Here is a 19,903-nt window from a genome sequence, read left to right as displayed (position 1 = left end):
TCCTTGTCAGTCTCACCCTCTTCCTATCTCCAACTCCCGTGTCTCCTCTTTCCTAAACTCACAGTCTCATCTTTAGTTATTACTGTTACATACATATACATACATAAGTCACCAAATCCATTTAGTGTGGCTTGCATGTACACGTCCAGGATCGGTCATTTGGGACTGGGTAACCTATGTTATCCTTGGAGGACACTAATTCTTCTTCTTTTAGCATCCATTGGCCACCTGTAGCTCTTCATCTAGGGGTTGGAACATACGAAATTTCTCTTGTCCACATTGGTATGTCAACTGATACTGTCATTATATGACTAATTGTTTAGGCAAACATATTGTTGATATTTCATGGTGAAATGTATGTCATGCTTAGGGATGCTATCTAGCAGCAAGTGTCTTAGGGTTTCTGATTCTTACAATCTTTCCTCTCCCTTGTCCCTGATTTTCCCTGAGTCTTAAGTATAGGGGTTGCCTTAGAGTGTAAACGGAGATTGTGCTTTAGTTTCCTGACTACCCAGGAAACAAATAATCACTGAGAAACTAGATTAATTACAACACTGTTTAACCAATAACTTAGGCATATTCCTAGCTAGCTCTTACATCTTAAATTAACCCATTTCTATTAATCTGTGTATCACCACAATTAATGTGGCCTACCCATAAGGTTCTGGTGTCTTTCTCCTTTGGCAGCTACCTGGCATTTGCCTCACTCTGCCTTTTTTCTCCATGCATTCACTTTAGTTTTCCCCACCTAACTCTATTCCACCCTGCCATAAGCCAAAGCAGCTTCTTTATTAGCTAATGGTAATAAAACGTATTCATAGCATACAGAGGGGAATCCCACATCATTAGAGATCTATTAGTTGGGGTTAGATAGCCCATAGTCACTTGTTCTCTGGATTTTGATCAATTGTGGATATTGGTAGTAGACTCCATCTGTTGCAAAAGAAGCTTCTTTGATGAGGGGTGAGAGCTAGACTTGCCTTTGGGTATAAGAATACGTATTTTGAATATAGTTAGGAATTTTAAGTATTTAGAACTTCGTATTTAGAATACAGTTAGAATTGGTTCAGGAAAGTGGCTGTAGTAGATTCTTCTCTAGGGTGAACGATCTCTCCAGCCATGGGTAGTTGGCTAGGTTTACAGAACCAGGAATGAATTCTCTCCTTAAGTCCAACTAGACAGCTTCTGGTTACCCCCAAGATGAAATGCCACCATTGCACCACCATGGGTACATTGCCAGTTTAGTCATTGTGGTTCATAGGCTTTCCTGCAGGGTAGGACTGCTGCTTGCTTTTCCCCTTGACTGTGTGTATGTGCATGTGCGTATATGTGTGCATGCGTGTGTATGTGTGTGTGATCTTCCAATGCTTTGAGAACTAGTCTTTGGGGAGGCGGTTTTCAGGTCAGTACCAACTCTATTCCTCCAGGTTTGTGTCTGAAGTGTGTGATGTCTTTAGCAATAGGATCTTACCTTCAAATTCTTGAAGATAAGCAAGGGCAATGGAGTAACCCCTATTGTTTGGGGAGACTCTCATATTCCAGTTGTAATCTAGGCGAGAGAGCTTCAACAGAGCCTGGCAGGGGTCGTCCCTCTGAGCCAGTGTGCTGTTGGCCTCTGAGCCACCATTCAGCCGAGAACCAGTGAAGGGCTGGGGTGTACCCTTCTCTGAGAATTTAGCCACATTTCTGGATTTGAAGACTTTGAAGGGGGCCAGACTAAAGGACAGGAGCTACAACAATTGCACGTTTAAGTTTTGTGTTGTCACCTTGAAGAAATTTGTCATCTCAATAGGCACAAAATCACCCTCAGACATTTTAGATACTGGTGAGAACTGAAGAAGAGTGGCAGATGGTGACCTTGGTTTATTTTGTTGCGTGGAACAGCCAGTCCAGACGGGAGCTGCAGTTTTCTTTTGCTTTTCTTTAAAAGGAGAAAGAGCCCTGGGGAGCCCGTGGGGCCTGGGGAGCTGCTTTGAATTTTCAGGGCTTGAGAGGCAAAAGGGAAAGGCAAAGAAATTATAATGAGAAACTCATACCATTGGCTCTATTTTTCTTTGAAAATGATTAAATACCCTTCATGGTTGGGAGGATATTCCCAGGGTAGGGGCATTTCTTTGTCAAATTGCAAATTCCTTTTTATTTCATCAAACAGGCATAAAAATGCTAAAATTAACGTTTGTTCTGTACTTGGTCTCATTTCTTCAGGTTTCTCACCTCGCTCCTCGGGATGAGAGGATTTGCGGTGAGACTGTGACTCAGTTATTTTCCTGTTAACAGGCGGGTGTTAGGGCAGCCTGGGCTGGAAGACTGTTCTTTGCTTAGGGGTCACCTCTCACTACATTTGAGTATTTACTTGACTGCTGTAAGTAGGGTGTGAGAAGAGCTCCTGAAGAGCACCCCACATTTCATCCTCAAATGTCAACAAAACAAGGGAATGTTTTGGGAGTTGCCATCTGCTTGCTTTTCCAGGTTGACCTTTGTTGGAATAGTAAGATGCAACCTTCTTGGTAGAGTGTTCTTCTTCCTAATGAGCAGAGTAGTTGAGTAGTCTGTGCACATGTGTATGCATGTGTGTGTGTGTGTGTGTGCATTTGCTCTAGAGTTTACAATTTTAAATGTCTCTGGTTCCACTTTTAAACAGCATCATGTTAAGTTACCTGCACAATGCTGTCTTCCCAGTTTTTCCTTCCTGTGATGTTACTGCCATGGCCCCAGCTGACACGTGGGATGGTCACTGGTGCACTGTTTTCATCCTTTCCTGAGTGGTTATTTTAAAGATGAATCAAGGTTAGGAAGAGGTTGTTTGCCTTCGTTTCTCTGATTTATGGCTTTTCCTTTCATGCTGCGAACACAGGTTTTTCAAACTATTTCATGTTCCTTCTGTCTGAAGAATTGCTTTCCATATTTTTTGAAGCACATATTTGAGGAAATCTTTAGTTTTCTCTTTTATTTTTGGAGGTTAATTTTGCTGGTCTAGAATTCTAATTGGTAGTTTTTGTATTTTCAATATTTAAATGTTTTATTTCTCTCTTATTCTCATTTTTCAAATGTATTTTTAATTTTAAATGACATATAGTGGCTGTAAATATTTATGGTATGTAGTGTTACCTTTTGGTGTATGTATACATGTATCAGATATATGTGCCACCAAAGACACTTATTGTTTTGTTTTTGCTTAGAACATTCAAAATCTTCTGCACTAGCTATCAGGAAACATTCTGTTATTTTTATCAATTGTAACTATCCTACTGTAGGTGTGGGAGCCGATTGTAGTCATCCTACTGTAGGTGTGGGAGCCGATTGTAGTCATCCTACTGTATTCCTATCCAACTGCACCCCTGTGCCCATTTCCCAACTGCTAGTTTAGAAGAAGGAGAAGGGAAAGGGGCTCTAGAGAAAAGCACCTGGTAGAATTATCATTCACACAAGAGATTTATTAATGCCACAGGCAAGGCCTGAAGTAAGGAGCTTCAGTTCCATAGAGTGCTATATCTACTTATCAATGTTTCTGAGGAAGGGGGTGGTACTGCACTTCAAGGAAGCAGGCTTAGTTAATATGTAACCCGTGTTACCTGACCATAGTCAGGCTGTCTCTGGATGCCCCAGCAGCATGAAATTTATCTCTAATGAGAACTGTGTGGCCTGTCAGCTCTTTGCTGCAGATGTGAGCAGTGGGGCAGGTCTGTGAGGCTCTTCACACTAGCATCTGGGGGGCTGGTGCTAACACTGTCCCTTTGCATCCTGTCCCCAACACTCTTCTCAGGATCTGGTCTCATTAGGTCTATTCTCTACCTCTCTGAGATCTACTTTGTCTTCTCCATGTAAGTGAGAATATACAACATTCGTCCTTTTACGTGACTCAGTTTTCTGTTGTTGTTTCATGTCTGTTGCTGCTCTTCATGTTGTTGCAAATGAAGCCATTTCATTCTTTTTTAAATGGATGTCAGACATTCTATTGTGTATGTAAAATACATTCTTAAAATCCGTTTATCTGTTGATAGTCACCTAGGTCGCTTTCATTTCCTGGCTATTGTGAATAGTGTGTTAATAAACATGAATGTAGCTGTACCTTTGGGCTACTAATCACAATTCTTGCAGATATATTCCTGGTAGTGGGATTGCTAGGTCATATGATGATTTTATTTCTATTTTTCCGAGAAATTTTTATACTGTTTCCTATAATAGATATTCTAATTTACATTCCCATCGAAAGAATATCAGGTTTCCTGTTCCTCTACATCGTCACAAGCATTAGTTATTTTTTTCTTTTACAACAGTCATTCTAACTGGGGTAGAATGACATCTCGTTGTGGTTCTTATTTACATTTCTCTGATGGTTGGTTATGATGAGTTTTTCATATGCTTATTAGATATTTAGATGTGTTGGTTTTTGGAAAATATCTATTCAGGTAGCTTGCCATTTGAAAATCACAGTGTTATTTTCTTAAGTGGTTTGTTTGACTTTCTTATATATTCTAAAAATCATTTCTTGTCTTATAGTTTGCAAATATCTCCCCCCTTTTCTAGATTGTCTCTTCACTCTGTTGAATGCTTTGCTCTACATAAAGCTTTTAGTTTGATGTGATCTTATTTATCATTTTCTGTTTTTGATTCATACGCTTTTGCAATCATCCAAATATTTACCTCATGATGTTTTGAAGTTTTTCTTCTCATAATTCTATAGTTTTAGGACTTACATTTATGTCTTTGATTAATATTGAGTTGATTTTTTTTATAGTAAGACTTGGGAATTTAATTCTTCTCTGTATGGACAGTCTACTTTGCCCAGTACTATTTATCAAAGGATTTCCTTTCTTCAATGTATGTCTTCACTGTCAAAGAAATGTGTTTATAAAAGTATGTTTTTTAACTCTTGGTTCTCTAGTTTGTTCCTTTGGTTTATTTAATGTGCATGTGAGGTCAGGTATTATAACAGCATCAGCTTTGTTCTTTTTACTTAGAATTGCTTTGGTTATTTCATTCCATACAGTTTTTGGAAGTTTGTTTTTTTGTATATTTATGAAGGATGTTTTTTAAGTTCCACATATCTTTAAAAAATTGCAGTGGCACATGCCTTTAATCCCAGCACTTGGGAGGCAGAGATAAGTAAATCTCTGTGAGTTCAAAGCCAGCCTGGTCTACAGAGCAAGTTCAGGATAGCTAGGACTGTTACGCTGAGAAACCTTGTCTTGAAAAAAAAATCAAACACTTTAAAAGTTCCAAGTTTCTTTAAAATATTCAATCTCTTAATTGTGGGCTCTCATCAAATAATACTACTAATGATGATGATGATAATAACAACCATTTTAAATACATGAAATACATTTATACTCGAAAATGGAATAAAACAGGGCATGCAAACAATTATATTTAAACAAAACAAAATTCCAACATTGTAACAAGCCCAGTGTTTGACATCTGGGACTCACTCATCATCTTCTGGGCTCTAGAGGACTTTGGGTACTCTCCTTTATAAGGTCTGCCATCTACAACATATACAATTTTCTCATGTGCTCATCTGCTCTTGTCATCCGTCCCATGGTGGGCAGCTCATGGTCCTAGCATCTCAAAAATGCTGGAGTCTCCACTGAGGCTGCACCTTCACTAATGGCCTCTGCTCAGGGACTCTAACCCTGCTACATGATGCCCCAGTTTCTCTATATGACCTCTCCAATTCTGGGACCTCCACTGCAATTTGGGGTACATTTTCACTATTATGGCACTCTATTAGTAGTGTGTTGGATTTCTCCATGACAGACTCCCATTGCTATTATTGTGCTTATTAGAAAATAAGTTGCCAGAGTAGCTAGTGCTGTGACTCTTGGACCTCGGATGTCAAGATTCCTTAGATCCTAACAGCAGCTATTGATACAGCTTGTAGATGTAGAATGTCTGAAACTCTTGGTTCTCAACGCCTGGCTGATCTTTGGAATTCATCATTTTCTCTTCTCTGGATCTTCACAGTTTTCTACCCTTCTCCAGTCTCAGCTCATTGGACTCTTCTACATTCTCTTTATTTCTAGTTTCTCCTGTTATTGTCATAGCTGCTTTCTATAACCTTTGAACTACCTGTCTTTGCTATGGCTGCTGCTCCTGGGCCATAGCTGCCCTTTAGTTTTGCTGTTTCCACCGTTTCTGTTGCTACAATATAGACGTCACAGCTTTTGCTGTCTCCACTGCAGCTGTCTCCACTATAGTTCTGCTGCTGCCTTTCTCGTTGTTATTCTTGTAGTCCCTCTCATTCTGCTGTCACTATAATTTTCATGTTACTAGTTGAGTCTACTCAACTGACGATTATTAAAAGTAGGCTAGAAAAGACCACTCAAGGGAATGAGCATTAGATGATGCCTAGAGACAGTAAGAGAAAATTGTCAAGGAATACAGACCACTGAGTACTTGTTACTTGGTCCAACTTGAGGAGTCTGATTTATTGTTTCAGTTGACATCAGAAAATGAAAAGTAATATGGCACACAGGAAAATATGCAAAAAGGAAATGTTTCCCTGAGGAGATATTACTCTGCTTACAATAGATTGACTATTAATTTTTAAGAATATGTTCTTATGCTGACAACATGGAATCCCCAAGAAAAATACAGAAGGAGAAAGATACCTGACCAGAAGAGGTCCTGGAAATCCCTATCTCCTAGAAGAAGCCCAGGACCAGCAGTGACCCAGGTCCACTTGGGATGAACCTATTACAAAGGGAGGAAAGATGAACTGGATCCTCTCATCACTCTTCCTGGGGGAGTGGCCCTTCCTCCCTCACAGCTCAGGATGATGCAGGAACAGAGTATCGATAATACCAGCTTAGCATACCAGGGGATGAACAGAGAAGCCCTAAGGGAGATGATCAATGGTGAGGCCACCAGAAATTCAATATCTCCAAGGTGTTTTATTATCCAAGAGCTTCTTGAAGAAAAGACAGTTTGAGGGCGAGGACTGGTGTCCAGATCTGTTCTGTAAGCATGAAATGCTTCTTGGCTTACCACCCGAGCTTATGCAACTTTAGTAGCAGTTACTAGCTCAGAAGGCCCACAAATTGGAGAATAAATTCTCTGAGACTAATTTTTTAATTTTCAGAAAGGATATTAAAGAAATGGTAAATGAATTTGTCGGAATACGTCAAATTTTGTTACACATCTTATTCAGCAAGATATAACATGAAATTCTATGCATAGAGGTGCTCACTTTGCTCCTGGGAAGACCTGCAGGTGATAGTGTTGAAGTAGCATTGGTTTGCTCAAAGAATGCAGCCTCACATGAACACAAATGTCACCAGGAGAAATCAACGCTAGTTCTGAATTCCTTCAAAACATCCTACACGAGTCTGAAATTGACAGAGGATGTCAGCATATGATTGAAGTTTTCTATACAGAAAGATGGAATGGAGGACCACCTGTTACTCTAGGACTTGACTCAGTTTACCTCACATGCTCACTTTGGAGGGTGAGTATAATCCAGAAGATATTTTTTTGCCATGGTGGGTAAGGAACCTTTATTAAAGCCCTCTATGATATTAGAGGAATTTCATTAAAATGGTATGACCAAGAAATTATTGTTGCCTTTAAAAAAGTACAAGTGGCAAAAAAATTAAATATACTTAAAGGGCCATTTTCACAAATACAAAATTTACATCTAAGGATCCCAGCGACAGACACCTCTGAAGTCCTTGCACATGCCTGCTACAAAGCAGACCTGCTGCTTAGGATGAGAGCAGCTCTCCAGGCTGAGTCTGTGTTCTACAAGTTATTAAACTGTTTTCCAGACACCCAAGCTGCTTGGTCAGTTGGAGCTGCTGCACCTGTGTTCAGATCAGATCCACTCTCCTGCACCAGTGCAGGTTTCTGGTTTCTCTGAAGCTTCTTTCCTCCCGGCTTCTTTGCCTGTCTGCAATGCTTTGTGTTGCCCTGGTGAAACCAGCCTAAACACTCAGCACGTCACCCCTGCCTCGTATTTCCCTCTGTACCCATACCACAAATATACTTCTAGTCAAACGGAAACCATTACACCACTGTCGGCAGTATCTAGTTAAAGGGTATTTACAGGCAGGACTGATCCTGAAGATTTCTCACCAAAACAAGACCCACGACGTCATGTGACTGTGGCTCTGACAAAAAGAAACCTGTTAAAAGGTCATCTGCTGGGATATGGCTGACACTAGCATGCATCCAGCAGCTCCATCAGGAGGTTGCAGGCAGATACTCCACATTAAGCCAACACTTGAAGCGTGAGCACTGATTGCTATGCCCACTGTGCAATATTTGACATGATACTTGGTCTTTTCTTCTGGCCATAGGGAGCAAACTGCAAACACACACAATCTGGGTACTTTCAGACACTGGCCCAAGTCCAACATGGAAGTTGGATATACAAGGCACAGACTAGCCCAATGTAGTATCTGTCCATGGTGGGGCTCGGAGCCCTGGGGAGAACAGTACAGCTCAATGAGAGATCCTGGAGATGAGAGGGGACTGGTCTGGCACAGGTGGGGAGCCCAAACTGCTGAAAGGACTTTGGAAGTGGCTGTCAAAGGAGCTTGGGGTAAGGCCAATCACTGCATCGCTCTGGGGCACTTTACCTTTCAAAAAGTCGTCATCTTTGTCTTCTACTAGTTCCTTTTTAGTGGGTTTCTTACATTCTTGTAGCTCCAGAAGAAATTCTTAATGTTTTTAAGATATTCCAATCTTGTGGGGAATGAAGAAAGTTAAAGCTATTAAGAAGGAAATTTTGTTTTTATTTCTTATCAAAATATTTTATTTTAGGATATCACTCAAAAAAGACTGCACTTTGGAGAGACACCCCCAACAATACCCTTGGCATTTTTTGTGGTCTTTTTTTCTTCTCTTTTTTTTTATAAACTAAAACAATTTTATGCTTAAAAGACAAGGAATATTTCTCAATTAGACTTTAGGAAGTGTGTGTGTGTATCTTTGTGTGTCTCTCTGTGTGTATACACACATATATAATCAGCTGGCACACACACATGTGCAAGTGTACACACACACACACACACACACACACACACACACACACACACAGTGAGCTTAGCATACCAGAGTCCCTGAAGAAAATGATCCATGGTGAAGCCACCAACATTGTCAACATCTCCAATGGCAGTTTTATTATCTAATATGTACATTTATATATTATGTAATATATATAATATATTTATGTATAAATATATTTTAATATATTAATATAGATTTCTGATTGGGGGAAGGAGAGGAAAGGATGGAGCTGCCTGTAGTTCAGGAAGTGTTCAACTATTCTGTTCCTAGCAAGGAGGCTCTCTACTAAGGAAAATTATCCATGGAGGAGACCGTGATGCAAACAAAGACCAAGAGCCGACAGTAGTAAAAGGAAAGAAGATGATGAAGGACAAAAGTGACTTCTTGTGGCAAAATTGCATTCATCTAGTCTCATTTTATCATCTGACTTGTTAGTCAAGTTTAGAGTTTGAAGAAGGCCCTCACAAATTGCTGATAAAGGAAGTTTCCTAAAAGTCCAAACAAGAACTCTGCAACATGATGCCTGATGACTGTGCTGACAGAGGGCTCAGAGAGCCTTTTTAGGCTCCTTATCTGGGTGATTTTGCATGCGGATCGAGGAATGCATTAAATCATTTGAAAGAATATTCAAAGAACAAGATGATACCACATGTCACTTTGAAACAAATTGAGAAGTGTTGCTAAGATGTTTGCTCACCTTTTACGTGTTGCTTAGTTTCTATGGAGTGTTCTGGAATGTATGAAAGTGAAGAAACCACTATGTCACCTTGTGGAATTGTTGTCAAAATATTTTTCCAGGAACTGTGTAAACTTAATTCGAGATTAAAAGATGAGATCCCATAGCCATTCTTTGAAGGATTATTACCTCAAGACAATCCAAGAAACACTTGCTTGACAATCAACTTTCAAGCTTCCACAGTCCTTAGAACAGTAGTTCTCAACCTTCCTAATTCTGTGACGCTTTAATACAGTTGCTCATGTCGTGGTGACCCCCAAATAATTTTAAAGCATAAAATTATTTAATTGCTACTTCAAAACTGAAACTTTGCTACTATTGTGAATTGTAATGTAAATATCTGATATGCAGGATATCTGATATGTGACCCCAAAAGGGGTTATGACCCCAAAACTGAGAGCTTCTGCTTTAAAGGTTTAATGGAGGGATTATGTGAGCATCTGGAAATACACCAACATCATCAAAGCACAGAAACTAGATGCTGAGCAGGAGAAACCCTTCCCTGCCCTCTTGTGCTGTGTTGTCCCCTGACTCCCCTGACTTCAGTTCTGACAGTGTGGGGTGGGGTGTCAGTCACACTGTGGACACAGACTTTCCTGTGGTCTGGGCTGGGCTTGAGTCTGTGTGGACAGGTGCCCATTGTTCACTGGACCTGCCTTTACTGTCAGCTTCCTTTCTTTGTGTACCAGGGGCTTCTGCTGTCCACACTTAGCTTTGTGGTGTGGTTCTCTCACTGCCATTTCTCAAGTAATATCCCCTAGGCTGTTCTAGCTGAAGGATCAGGAGTCTCCCAAGCACACTGGGATTTATGGGAAGCACCCACATCACTGAAATCTGTACAGGAAAAGGACCTAGCTTAGTTCCTTCAGGACCTCCTGATATTAATCACGGTTCTGGAAAGATGCAGCTGTGGCCATCAGGTACACTGTTGGAACTTCAGCGTTCTCAATGAGTGGTGACTCTAAGGCTTGACCCCACCCACTGGCCTCAGGCTCATGGCTGTCAAAGTCCAGCTCTCTGTTGATGAGTGCCGATTCCACCTGTTGGTGGTGGAGTTGTGAGCCAAGTCTTGGAAGCCTCTGCTGTCCAGCTTCTCAGTCCTGCTGTCCTGCTGTCCTCCTGTCCTGCTGTCCTGCTGTCCTGCTATCCACATATGTCCCCCATAACTGTCTTTCCTCTGGGACTGTGTCTGGTTAAATTGAGATTCCCTGACTTGTGGGTTGTTTGCTGTTCCCAGGCCCCCAGTATGGATCAGTTTTAAACAACAGGTCACCTCCCGCCATGATGGTGGCCAGTCCTTTTTGTTTCTCGAGTCGTGTAGACTGCTAAAATGAACTCCTATTCATTCCTGACCTATGAGTGAGAGGAATCTCTGTCACCAAACCACTGCTATATGTATGGAGAGCTTGTTTCGAGGGTAGGGCTGCCTGTCTCTTTACATGGGACCCCTAGACTAGCTCTGAGTTGAGGACTCTATTTCCTCTCACCCCACTGTACAGCTGTGTATCAGGAGCAGTGTTCAGCTTTGGCTCTTTGGGAGGGGCACTGCCCAACTCCGTTAGCCATTCTCTCACTGCCTCTGTGAGTTTCCAGACCGCTTCACTCTTCTCTCTTTGCAATAGGTAGTTCTTTCTTAAATGAAGATTTCACCTCAAGTGGGTCACAAGGAGAGGTAGCTTCTAATCTGCCATCCTACCCAGAAGTTAGGTATTGGGTCCTAGCCCTTGGCTTTTTTTGAAACAGTGTCTTACTATGTAGATCAGGCTGGCCTTGAACTCTCACCCAGTCTGGACTTGAATTTATGATTCTCTGGCTGTTTCAGAAGGGCTGAGATTGTACTAGTGCACCACCGCTCCTTGCTAAATTTCCACTCTTTGTTTGTTTGGAAGACCTGAGACCTCTTGGCAGTTTATTGGAGGGACTCACTGGAACCTCTAACAGTATTAACTGGTAATGTCAGGTTTCCCAGAAACTCTGAGTTTTTGCAAAGAACAGTCTACTTTCTAGGTAAATGATGCCAATGAGATTCCCAACTGAGACATGAAATTCGTAAATAAGTAGAACCTTGGGTTTTGTTTGGAACAATGAGTTGGAGAACACCTGTTGTATCCTGTATCTTGCATCTTGTAGTTACACAGATGGACTGAAGCTGGAAACTGGTCAGATAAAAGTCAACAAATAGGAACATCTTGTGGTTCTTTTTTTCCCCTTTTTTCTTTTTTTAAAGAGGGCACCATTCTTTAATCCAAGATAGCCTGAAACTTACTATGTAGCCCAGGCTGCCCTCAAACCCAGGGCAATCCTCCATCCTCAGCCTCCCAAGTACTAGGAGTACAGATCTGAGCCACCACATCTGGCTGAGAATTTTAGCTTTTGAACTGGCTGTTGAAGGATTCATAGCTTCCTGTCCTGTACTGGCCTCACCGAGGATGTTTCTCACTCATTGGTATTTGAAAGCAGTAGAAAGAGCCACTGGCACAGCTGGAGGAAGCTGGTAGTCGGAAAGGCTGCTGGTTGTGGTGGGCTGGTGTTACAGCCTTCCAATGTATAACATCACCATCTCCAGCCACCCTTGGTGATGCCTAGCAACCAGTTCCTGAGCTTTTCTACAGCTGGGTCAAGAGAAAAGAAGTGGGATAGTCTAACAAACAGGTTAGAAACAGAGCAGCATCCATTGGCAGTCCCATGGTGGTGGCAGAGACTTACAGCTGGGATAGTACTTGCTGCTTGCTAGAGGCTCTGGGCTTTGTTGAGAGAATGTCACTCATGGTATTAATGTTGACATATGATTGGGCCCATTGGGATCTCCAGTTGTTGCAAGGTTGATTCTGAAGGCACACTTAGTTCCTAGTCCTTTAAGACAGATGCTTTGTGGAGTCCTTCTGCCTTAAAACATATCCAAAAGCTTGGAGAACTCTTGGACTCCACTCTCCAAGATTCCTTCTGGTTCTATGTTTCTTTTAGTAGAGAATCAGAATTCATAAATAAGTTTTCTCCTTTAGAACCTATTTTGAAATAAAATTTTATTACAAAAATTTACACTTCACATTTCAGAAATGCCAAATTGCTCAAAGAAGAAACGAAAAAACAATCTGCCAGCTTGTCATTCCAATACAGCTGTCCCTGGCCTGACTCCTTTGCAGCATTTCCCCAAGCAGATCATTCCGTGTCTTTTTCATCTCATTTCAAGAGCTCAGGACTACTCAGTACACAGTGTCAGCTGCTTTATTTCCCTTGAAAGGGTGTCATGAATGCTTCAGTCATTTATTCTTCTAAAGTAAACTTTATATTTTCCACCTGTATGTCATACATTTGAATCATAAAATTATCTTCAAGATTTTAAAATATTATAGAGTACTTAAAGTTAATCTGGAAAGGAAAGGAACATTTATTTAACCAGAATCTTAAAACTCAAGTTCCAAAAAACCGAAGTGTAGTTTCAGTGTGTGTCAGGAGGATGGGCTTCTCTGAGGTCAGCAAGGGAGAGTTTCAGACTTTCGTTTGTTGTTGCAGCTGAGGAAGAGACCTTCCGAGACTCCGGTCCCTGCGTTTGGGGCATCACCTTCAGGATTGTGCAAAAAGAAGTGGGTTATTTTCTTTTGTTGACTAAAACCCGGAAACAGTGAGGTCCTGAGAATGACATGGTGGGTTTCCACTGCTGGACTTTCAGCTATTTGTTCAGGGGTGCAGGGCTGTAAAGGGGGGTACCTTAGAGTGTGAGTGAGGCCTGAGGGGAGAAGTCAATTCTTGTCATGTTTCCAGACAGAACCAAAGAGCATAGACTAGCTGTGTTTCTAGCTAGCTTTTCTTTTCACTTTCTTTTTATTTATTCTATGTGTCTTTTACAGCATGTATCTTGATCCCATTCATTACCCTATCCCTTCGTATCTGACCTCTGCCCCTGCACCCCTCCCAAAATAAAACAAATTTAATAGAAAAAAGGAAAATTTTAACAATCTCATCATAGAAGCTGCAGTGTGACACAGCAAGTCACTCAGTAAACCCCTTTGTCCATGTATTATTACTTGCAAGTGTTCATGGCAAAAAGTCACTGGTCTGGTTTCAGGCCTCTGGTGTCTACTACACTGTTGATGCTGGCTCTCACTGGGACTCTGCTTGGATAGCCTGTTGTTGCCCTGTGTTGTGGAGATCCTGCAACTTTCGGTCTGTGGGTCAGGTTCCTTCGTGTGCTCCAGCAGATCATAGATGCGGTGGATAACCCCGGGTCTGGGCCTGGGCAACTGCAGGGTCGGTCCACCCACCAACTCTCCCCTGTTCTCATCACCTAGGTGAGCTCTCCAGCCTTTCCCTGGCTGATTCACCTCTTGGCAGCAATGAACGGTGTTGGGGGGAGCCCATTCTCCTACTTCCATGCCCTCAGGGTTGGCTCTCCCATGCTTACGCTCTCAGGGCCAGTTCTTTTGAGGTACGGGGCCATTCTCCCAAGAGCTGCATCTGGAGAGGGACAGCCCTCCTGCTCTTTTGACTCAATGGCCAGCTCCCCCCTTGTCTCAGGTTGTTAATGGGTGGGAGGTGGGGGGAAGGGCACCTCTCCTTCCCCATACTACCATGTGCCAAACGAGTAATGGGGACAGTTCTCCCTTGCTTGCAGCATTAGGGCTGGGTCACCCTCACCTCTGACCGCTGGGCAGCTCTGCTGTGCTGTCTAGGTGCAGAGAAGGGCCCGCTTTCCTGAGGACTGCAGCTGGTAAGGGGGAGGGTCAGCTTTCTCATCTGTTGCAGACAGTAAGGGTGAGGGGTAGCGAGGACACCTTTATCCTCACCACTGCATGAAAGACAAGTATGGTGACAGCTCTCCCTCGCTTACAGCTTTTAGACTGAACTGGCTCACCTCCAACTCCACCAGCAGGGTTGGCCTGGTTGTGATACCCAGTGAGGTGCAGGGTGTGCTGTCCCAAGGGTTGCCACTGGTAGGAGACAGGGACAGCTCTCCTGCTCTGTGACCTCAAGGCCAGCTCTCCCACCTGCCTCAGGCATTAATAGGTGCTGGGGGGTGTGAGGGACATCTTTCCCTAGTCCTTGCCTCCGTATGGCAGGTGAGAGATGGAGCTAGGTCTCCTCCACTCACTGCTTTGGGGCTGGCTCACCCACACTTTTGCCAACAGGGTTGACTCTATTGTTGCCCAGGTGAGGTGCAGGGCCTGGTCTCCTGAGTGTTGCCATTGGTACGGATCAAGCACAGCTCTCCCTCCCACATTTATGACCACAGGGCTAGCTCTCACATTTGCTCAGGCATTAATGGGGGCATCTTTCGTTGCCCATGCTGCCACAGGACAGATGAGAAATGGGGACAGCCCTCCCATGTTCACAACTTTGGGGCTGCCTCACCCAGACCTCCTCTGACAGTGTTGCCTCTCTTGAGCTGCCCTGGAGAAGTGCATGGCCTCTCTTCCTGGGACAGCTCTCCTGCTGTTATGACCACAGGGGCAGCTCTCCCACCTGCCTCAGGTGTTGATGGCTTGTCTTATGTGCGCTCAGGGGCCTCCATAGCAAACTGTTAACTCCTTGAGGCGTCTGTCATGGTCGGTATTGAAAATATCAGAAGGCACACCCACAGAGTAGTGTTACCTCATAGGGTTGCTGTTAGATGTGAGGGAATAAAGTCCTAATGTCCGTCCAGGTAGCTTTTAGATGTGAGGGAATAGAAAGTGCTCTGTTGAGCTTTGGAATTTAGTTGAACATTTGGATGAGAAATCCTCCAACCATGAAGCTTGGCAGCTTGGCAGCTGGGTTTTATTGTGGCCTCAAAATCACAAAGGGAAACGTGAGACACTTGTTTGTGTGTTTTTTTAAACTTTATTTATTTATTTATTTATTTATTTATTTATTTATTTATTTATTTTTATGGGGTCACAGTGTATAGCTCAGGCCGGCTCGGAACTCACTATGTGGCCAGGGTTGACCTCTCAAACCTCTAGAATGCCCATGGAGAGCCCTCTGGGTTGCTCTCTCCTGCCTTGCATGCTGGGGCTATGGACGTGAGCCAGCACAGCTGCTTTAGGATTAGCTGAGAATTCCATAGCTAATTAAAACTTTTTTCTCATGTAATTCACATTATTGTCTTACAATTTAAAGCTCACTTGGACATTTTATATCAAAAGACAGCCATCTTTCGAGTGGGATTAAACATTATCCCAAGAACAAGTGCTCAGTTTATTCCTTCCTTTTATTGCTTTCTTTAGGTCCCCAGCTCCACAAACCCCATTGTATTAAAAAGCATTTATACCCGTTTTTCAAAGAATTTATCCCACATGTTATGTAAGCATGAAATTGTGATATATAGATTTTATTTTATTTATATTTAATCTAATTAACTTCTTTCAGACAAGAGTCTAAACAGCCCAGGCTGTTCACAAATGCATGCTTCTCCTGCCTCAGCCTCCCAAGTGCTGATCTCACAGATGTGTGCTGCCACACCTGCCTCCTTATTGGTTTAGTTTTTTCTTGTCTATAGGGTCCGCTCTGACACTTCCATTTTTACCCCTTATATAATGAGGTTAACCCAATTAAATTTTTTGTTTAGTTGATTTACAGTTCAAACACCCTGAAGTGACATCTCAATTGTTGATATATTTACTTCCAGATTATTATATTGTCTATTACTTATATTCTATTTAGTTTTCTGTCAGTTTGACAGAGGTTAGAACAGTGGTTAGAACACGTATTTCCAATGGTCTTAGGAATCCCCAACCATGACTGCTACTTCATTACTGTAATTTTGCTACCGAGTGAGTTCTCAGTTCCTAAGACCCTCAGAAATATGTGTTTTCTGATGGTCATGTCCCCCAGGTTGAAAACTGCTGGTCTAGAGTTATTTAAGAGGTGGGAACCTCAGTTGAGAAAATGTCTCCATAAGGCCAGGCTGCAGGCAAGCCTGTAGAGCATTTTCTTAGTGATTGGTGTGGGCAAGCCCAGTCTACTGTGGGAGGTGGGTCCGGAAGTTGAGAAAGCTAGTAAGCAGCAGTCCTGCACGTTTTATTACAGCAGTAGTAACCCTGACTAAGAGGTTTTGCCGTCAGTTTTTTTTAACATAATATTTTCACTAATTCTTTGAGAATTTCACTCATGCATACAATGTATTTTAATTCTATTCAACCTTAACTCCTCCCCTAACTTCTCCCAGCTTCAGTCTCTCTCTCTCTCTCTCTCTCTCTCTCTCTCTCTCTCTCTCTTTCTTAAAATAACCCTGAGTCAACTTTGTGCTACTTTGTACTCACAAGTTTGGGGCCATCCACTGAAGTGTGACCAACCTACTAAGGGCCAAACCCTTAAAGAAAAATAGACTCTCTCCAGAAGCAGCCAGGTGTTGGTAGCTCTTCCATGAGGAGTGGGGCTCCCAGGCTCGTCCTCTGTGCTGGGGATGACTGGCTTGCTCTTCTGCAGAAACCACAGATGCTGTGAGCTCATGCATGCTCTAGTTCTGTCATGTCTAGAAGACACTGTCTCCCTCTGCTCTTCCCCAGCCTGACTTTTTAGAGTCTTTGTGCCTTCTCTTCCACAATGGTCCGTGAGTCTTGTGGAGAGAGGGCATAACATAGATGCCCCATCTGTGGCTGAGTACTCCATGCTCACCCATTCTTTACACTTTGACCAGTTGTTTCTGCATCATTCCACAGAGAAACTTCCCTGATAAGATCTGAGACCTGTGATAATCTATGGGTATAGAAATATGAGTTTAAAAAACAGTTTGGTGCTTTGTCCATTTAACAAAATGACAGTAGTAGGTTCATTTCTGGGGCTTATGAGTTCCCAAACCAGGACTTGTTGGACAGATTCATAGTACCGGGTATGTGTTCCACCTATGGAGTGAGCCTTAAGAAAACAGAGCCTGGCTGCTTATTCCCATCTTGTCTGTGTTGCAAGCATGGGCATATTTTGCCACACTGGTGGTTATTGTAGATCACAGGGTCACAGTGGGGAGTAGGTTAGTGGCCTTTTCCTTTGTCTGCATGACACCTTCCAGGACTGTGAAAGCTAGCCATCTGGGAGGAAGCTTGTTAGTTGGTGCCAGCTTGCTTTCTCCATGCCCTGTGGCCAAAGTGTGTGGTGTCTTCAGCAACAGTGTCTTATAATCGAGTTCTGGTACGTGACTAAAAGCAATGGTTCATATTGTTTTGTGATTTCTTGTATGCCCCTGTATGTTTTTGTGATTTCTTGTATGCTTCTTGAGGGAAGGTATCCTATACCTAGTACTCAGATGGGAAGGCAGGACAGAGGAGTGTGTTAGGGAGGGGTAAAAATTCTAAGTTTGTTTGAAAATCCATATAGAAACCTATTATTTTACACTATTCATGCATACATACATATATTACATACACACACTGTGTGTATGTGTGTGTGTCTTCATATCAAAGAGTTTAATTGGAATTAACCTTACATCAGGGATAATGCTCCTCCCGTAAGCCATAGGTTGTCAAATAAAAACCCCAATGCTAGGTATATTGGTTTTATTGATATTTTTATTTATTTTTCTGTCATTTTCTATTGAAATTTCATAGGTTTCTGTCTCTCTTTGTTATTCTCTTGATTAAATTTGTTTTGAGGATTATTCTGCTTTTATCATTTTTCTTTCTAAAGGTAGAAACTCAGATTATGGATTTGACAGTTTTCCCCCCTAGTATAAATGCTAAACGCTATGGAGTTCCTCCTAATGTGACTATTACAGTTGTTTTGGTATGTTGTATTTTCATTTTCATTTACTTCAAAATACACTCCAATTTTCCTTGAGAGTTTTCTTTGATGCTAAGGCCATTTAGAAGTATATTCAGATCTGGGCATGGTAGTTTAAACCTGTAATCCTAGGAGATTGAGGCAGGAAAATTACTGCAAGCTCAGGGTCAGCCTCAGATTACATGGTGAGTTCTAGGTCAGCCTGTGCTATAGGATGTGATCCTGTCTCAAAAAATGAAGACAAAACAAAATAAAACAAAACCCCCAAACTAACCAAAGAATTGTGTTTGGTAATTTGATTTAGTAGCTTTTAGAGCTCAAATATTGAGGTTATTGTGGAGATACTTTGGTGAGAAGGTTCGCATATCACAAGTTGCTAGATTTTTCATATTAAGCGAGGCACTGTGATCCGTGTCTTTGTGTGAGTTTGAAGTGATTCCTTCAGCTAATTCTTAATGCTTCTGGGCCTAGAGATAGTTTTGAAAGCAGGTTTTGCAGTTTGTCTTAGCAATGTCTTCTCTTTGTTCCTTTTTAGCAAATTACCATTGGGCAGAACCGGATCCTGAAAAATTCAAGATGCTAAGCCCCTACACTGCTTTAAGAATTCAGGACTCAAATGTGAAAAGAAAATCAAAAATAAGACACTGGGAACCTGAATACTCCTGCAGAAAAACACCAAAGGACCATCCCATTTCCTGTAATGCTGTGGTCTGATGGGGTAGAGGGTGTTATGGGATGGGGAATGCTCATGGTTGGTACACACCTATGCCTCCCCTGTGGAGAGAGGTCCATGTTTCCTCACTTCCTATCATGTCTTGGCTTGCTGTTGGAACAGGCTGACCCAGCATCATCCGTCCTCAAGTCTACTGTGGTGTAGTCTCTGTGTCCATGATCAGTCTCCAGCACATCCCTGCTGTCCATGTTGTCTCCATCTCTGAGTCACAAGGCAGGGCTGGTGTTTGGCAACCATCAATAACATATTGTATGAGACTTTGCATCTTGTAAATTTCTCTTTTTTCTAAAAATAAATACTAATAAAACCATAAATCACAATGAACTACTTTATTATTAGGCAGATTCTGCTGTGTTGGTTTAACCGTGTTGTGTGTAGAGATGTGATGTGTCTGAACCCACCGTACGCATCAATGCTTCATTTCAGACAGCCTTGCAAGAGCTCTCCCACGAGTGGGTCACGCAGCCTCTGGTTTCGGAGTGAGAGGCTGTTTGAGCTAATTTGTGACTGATGGCATTCAACTTGGAAAAGTAGTTGCGGGAAAAGAAACACAGACGGGCTGAGGATCCATCTTCAGGACGGCCAGAACATTCTGATTCTACCTGGGAAGTAGGATCAGGCCTCCCACGATGGCAGCACAGAAGCCCTGTCCATCAGCTGCTCTGTTGTGTGTGCATCCGAACTTGTCCACCGAGTCACTCTGTGCAAGGAGTTAGCTGACCAGTGACACATCT

General features: G+C 42.3%; 1 protein-coding gene and 1 pseudogene across 1 annotated transcript in view; both read left to right on the top strand.

The window, feature by feature from the left end:
- Dtd1 (D-aminoacyl-tRNA deacylase 1) overlaps positions 1-19,483 on the top strand; it is a 186,853-nt gene extending 167,370 nt beyond the window's left edge. The window contains exon 6 of the mRNA XM_048455508.3: positions 18,972-19,483. The gene's annotated coding sequence lies outside the window, so the exon portion shown is untranslated. The remainder of the gene's footprint in view (positions 1-18,971) is intronic.
- On the top strand, positions 6,563-7,545 carry LOC148120609 (pre-mRNA-splicing factor CWC22 homolog pseudogene; annotated as a pseudogene).
- Positions 19,484-19,903: the final 420 nt, after the last annotated feature.

The sequence above is a fragment of the Myodes glareolus genome, chromosome 10, assembly GCF_982192425.1.
Source record: "Myodes glareolus chromosome 10, mMyoGla1.1, whole genome shotgun sequence".
Classification (NCBI taxonomy): Eukaryota; Metazoa; Chordata; class Mammalia; order Rodentia; family Cricetidae; genus Myodes; species Myodes glareolus.
The sequence above is the reverse complement of the archived record's forward strand: the minus strand, read 5'-3'. Positions and strand labels throughout refer to the sequence as shown.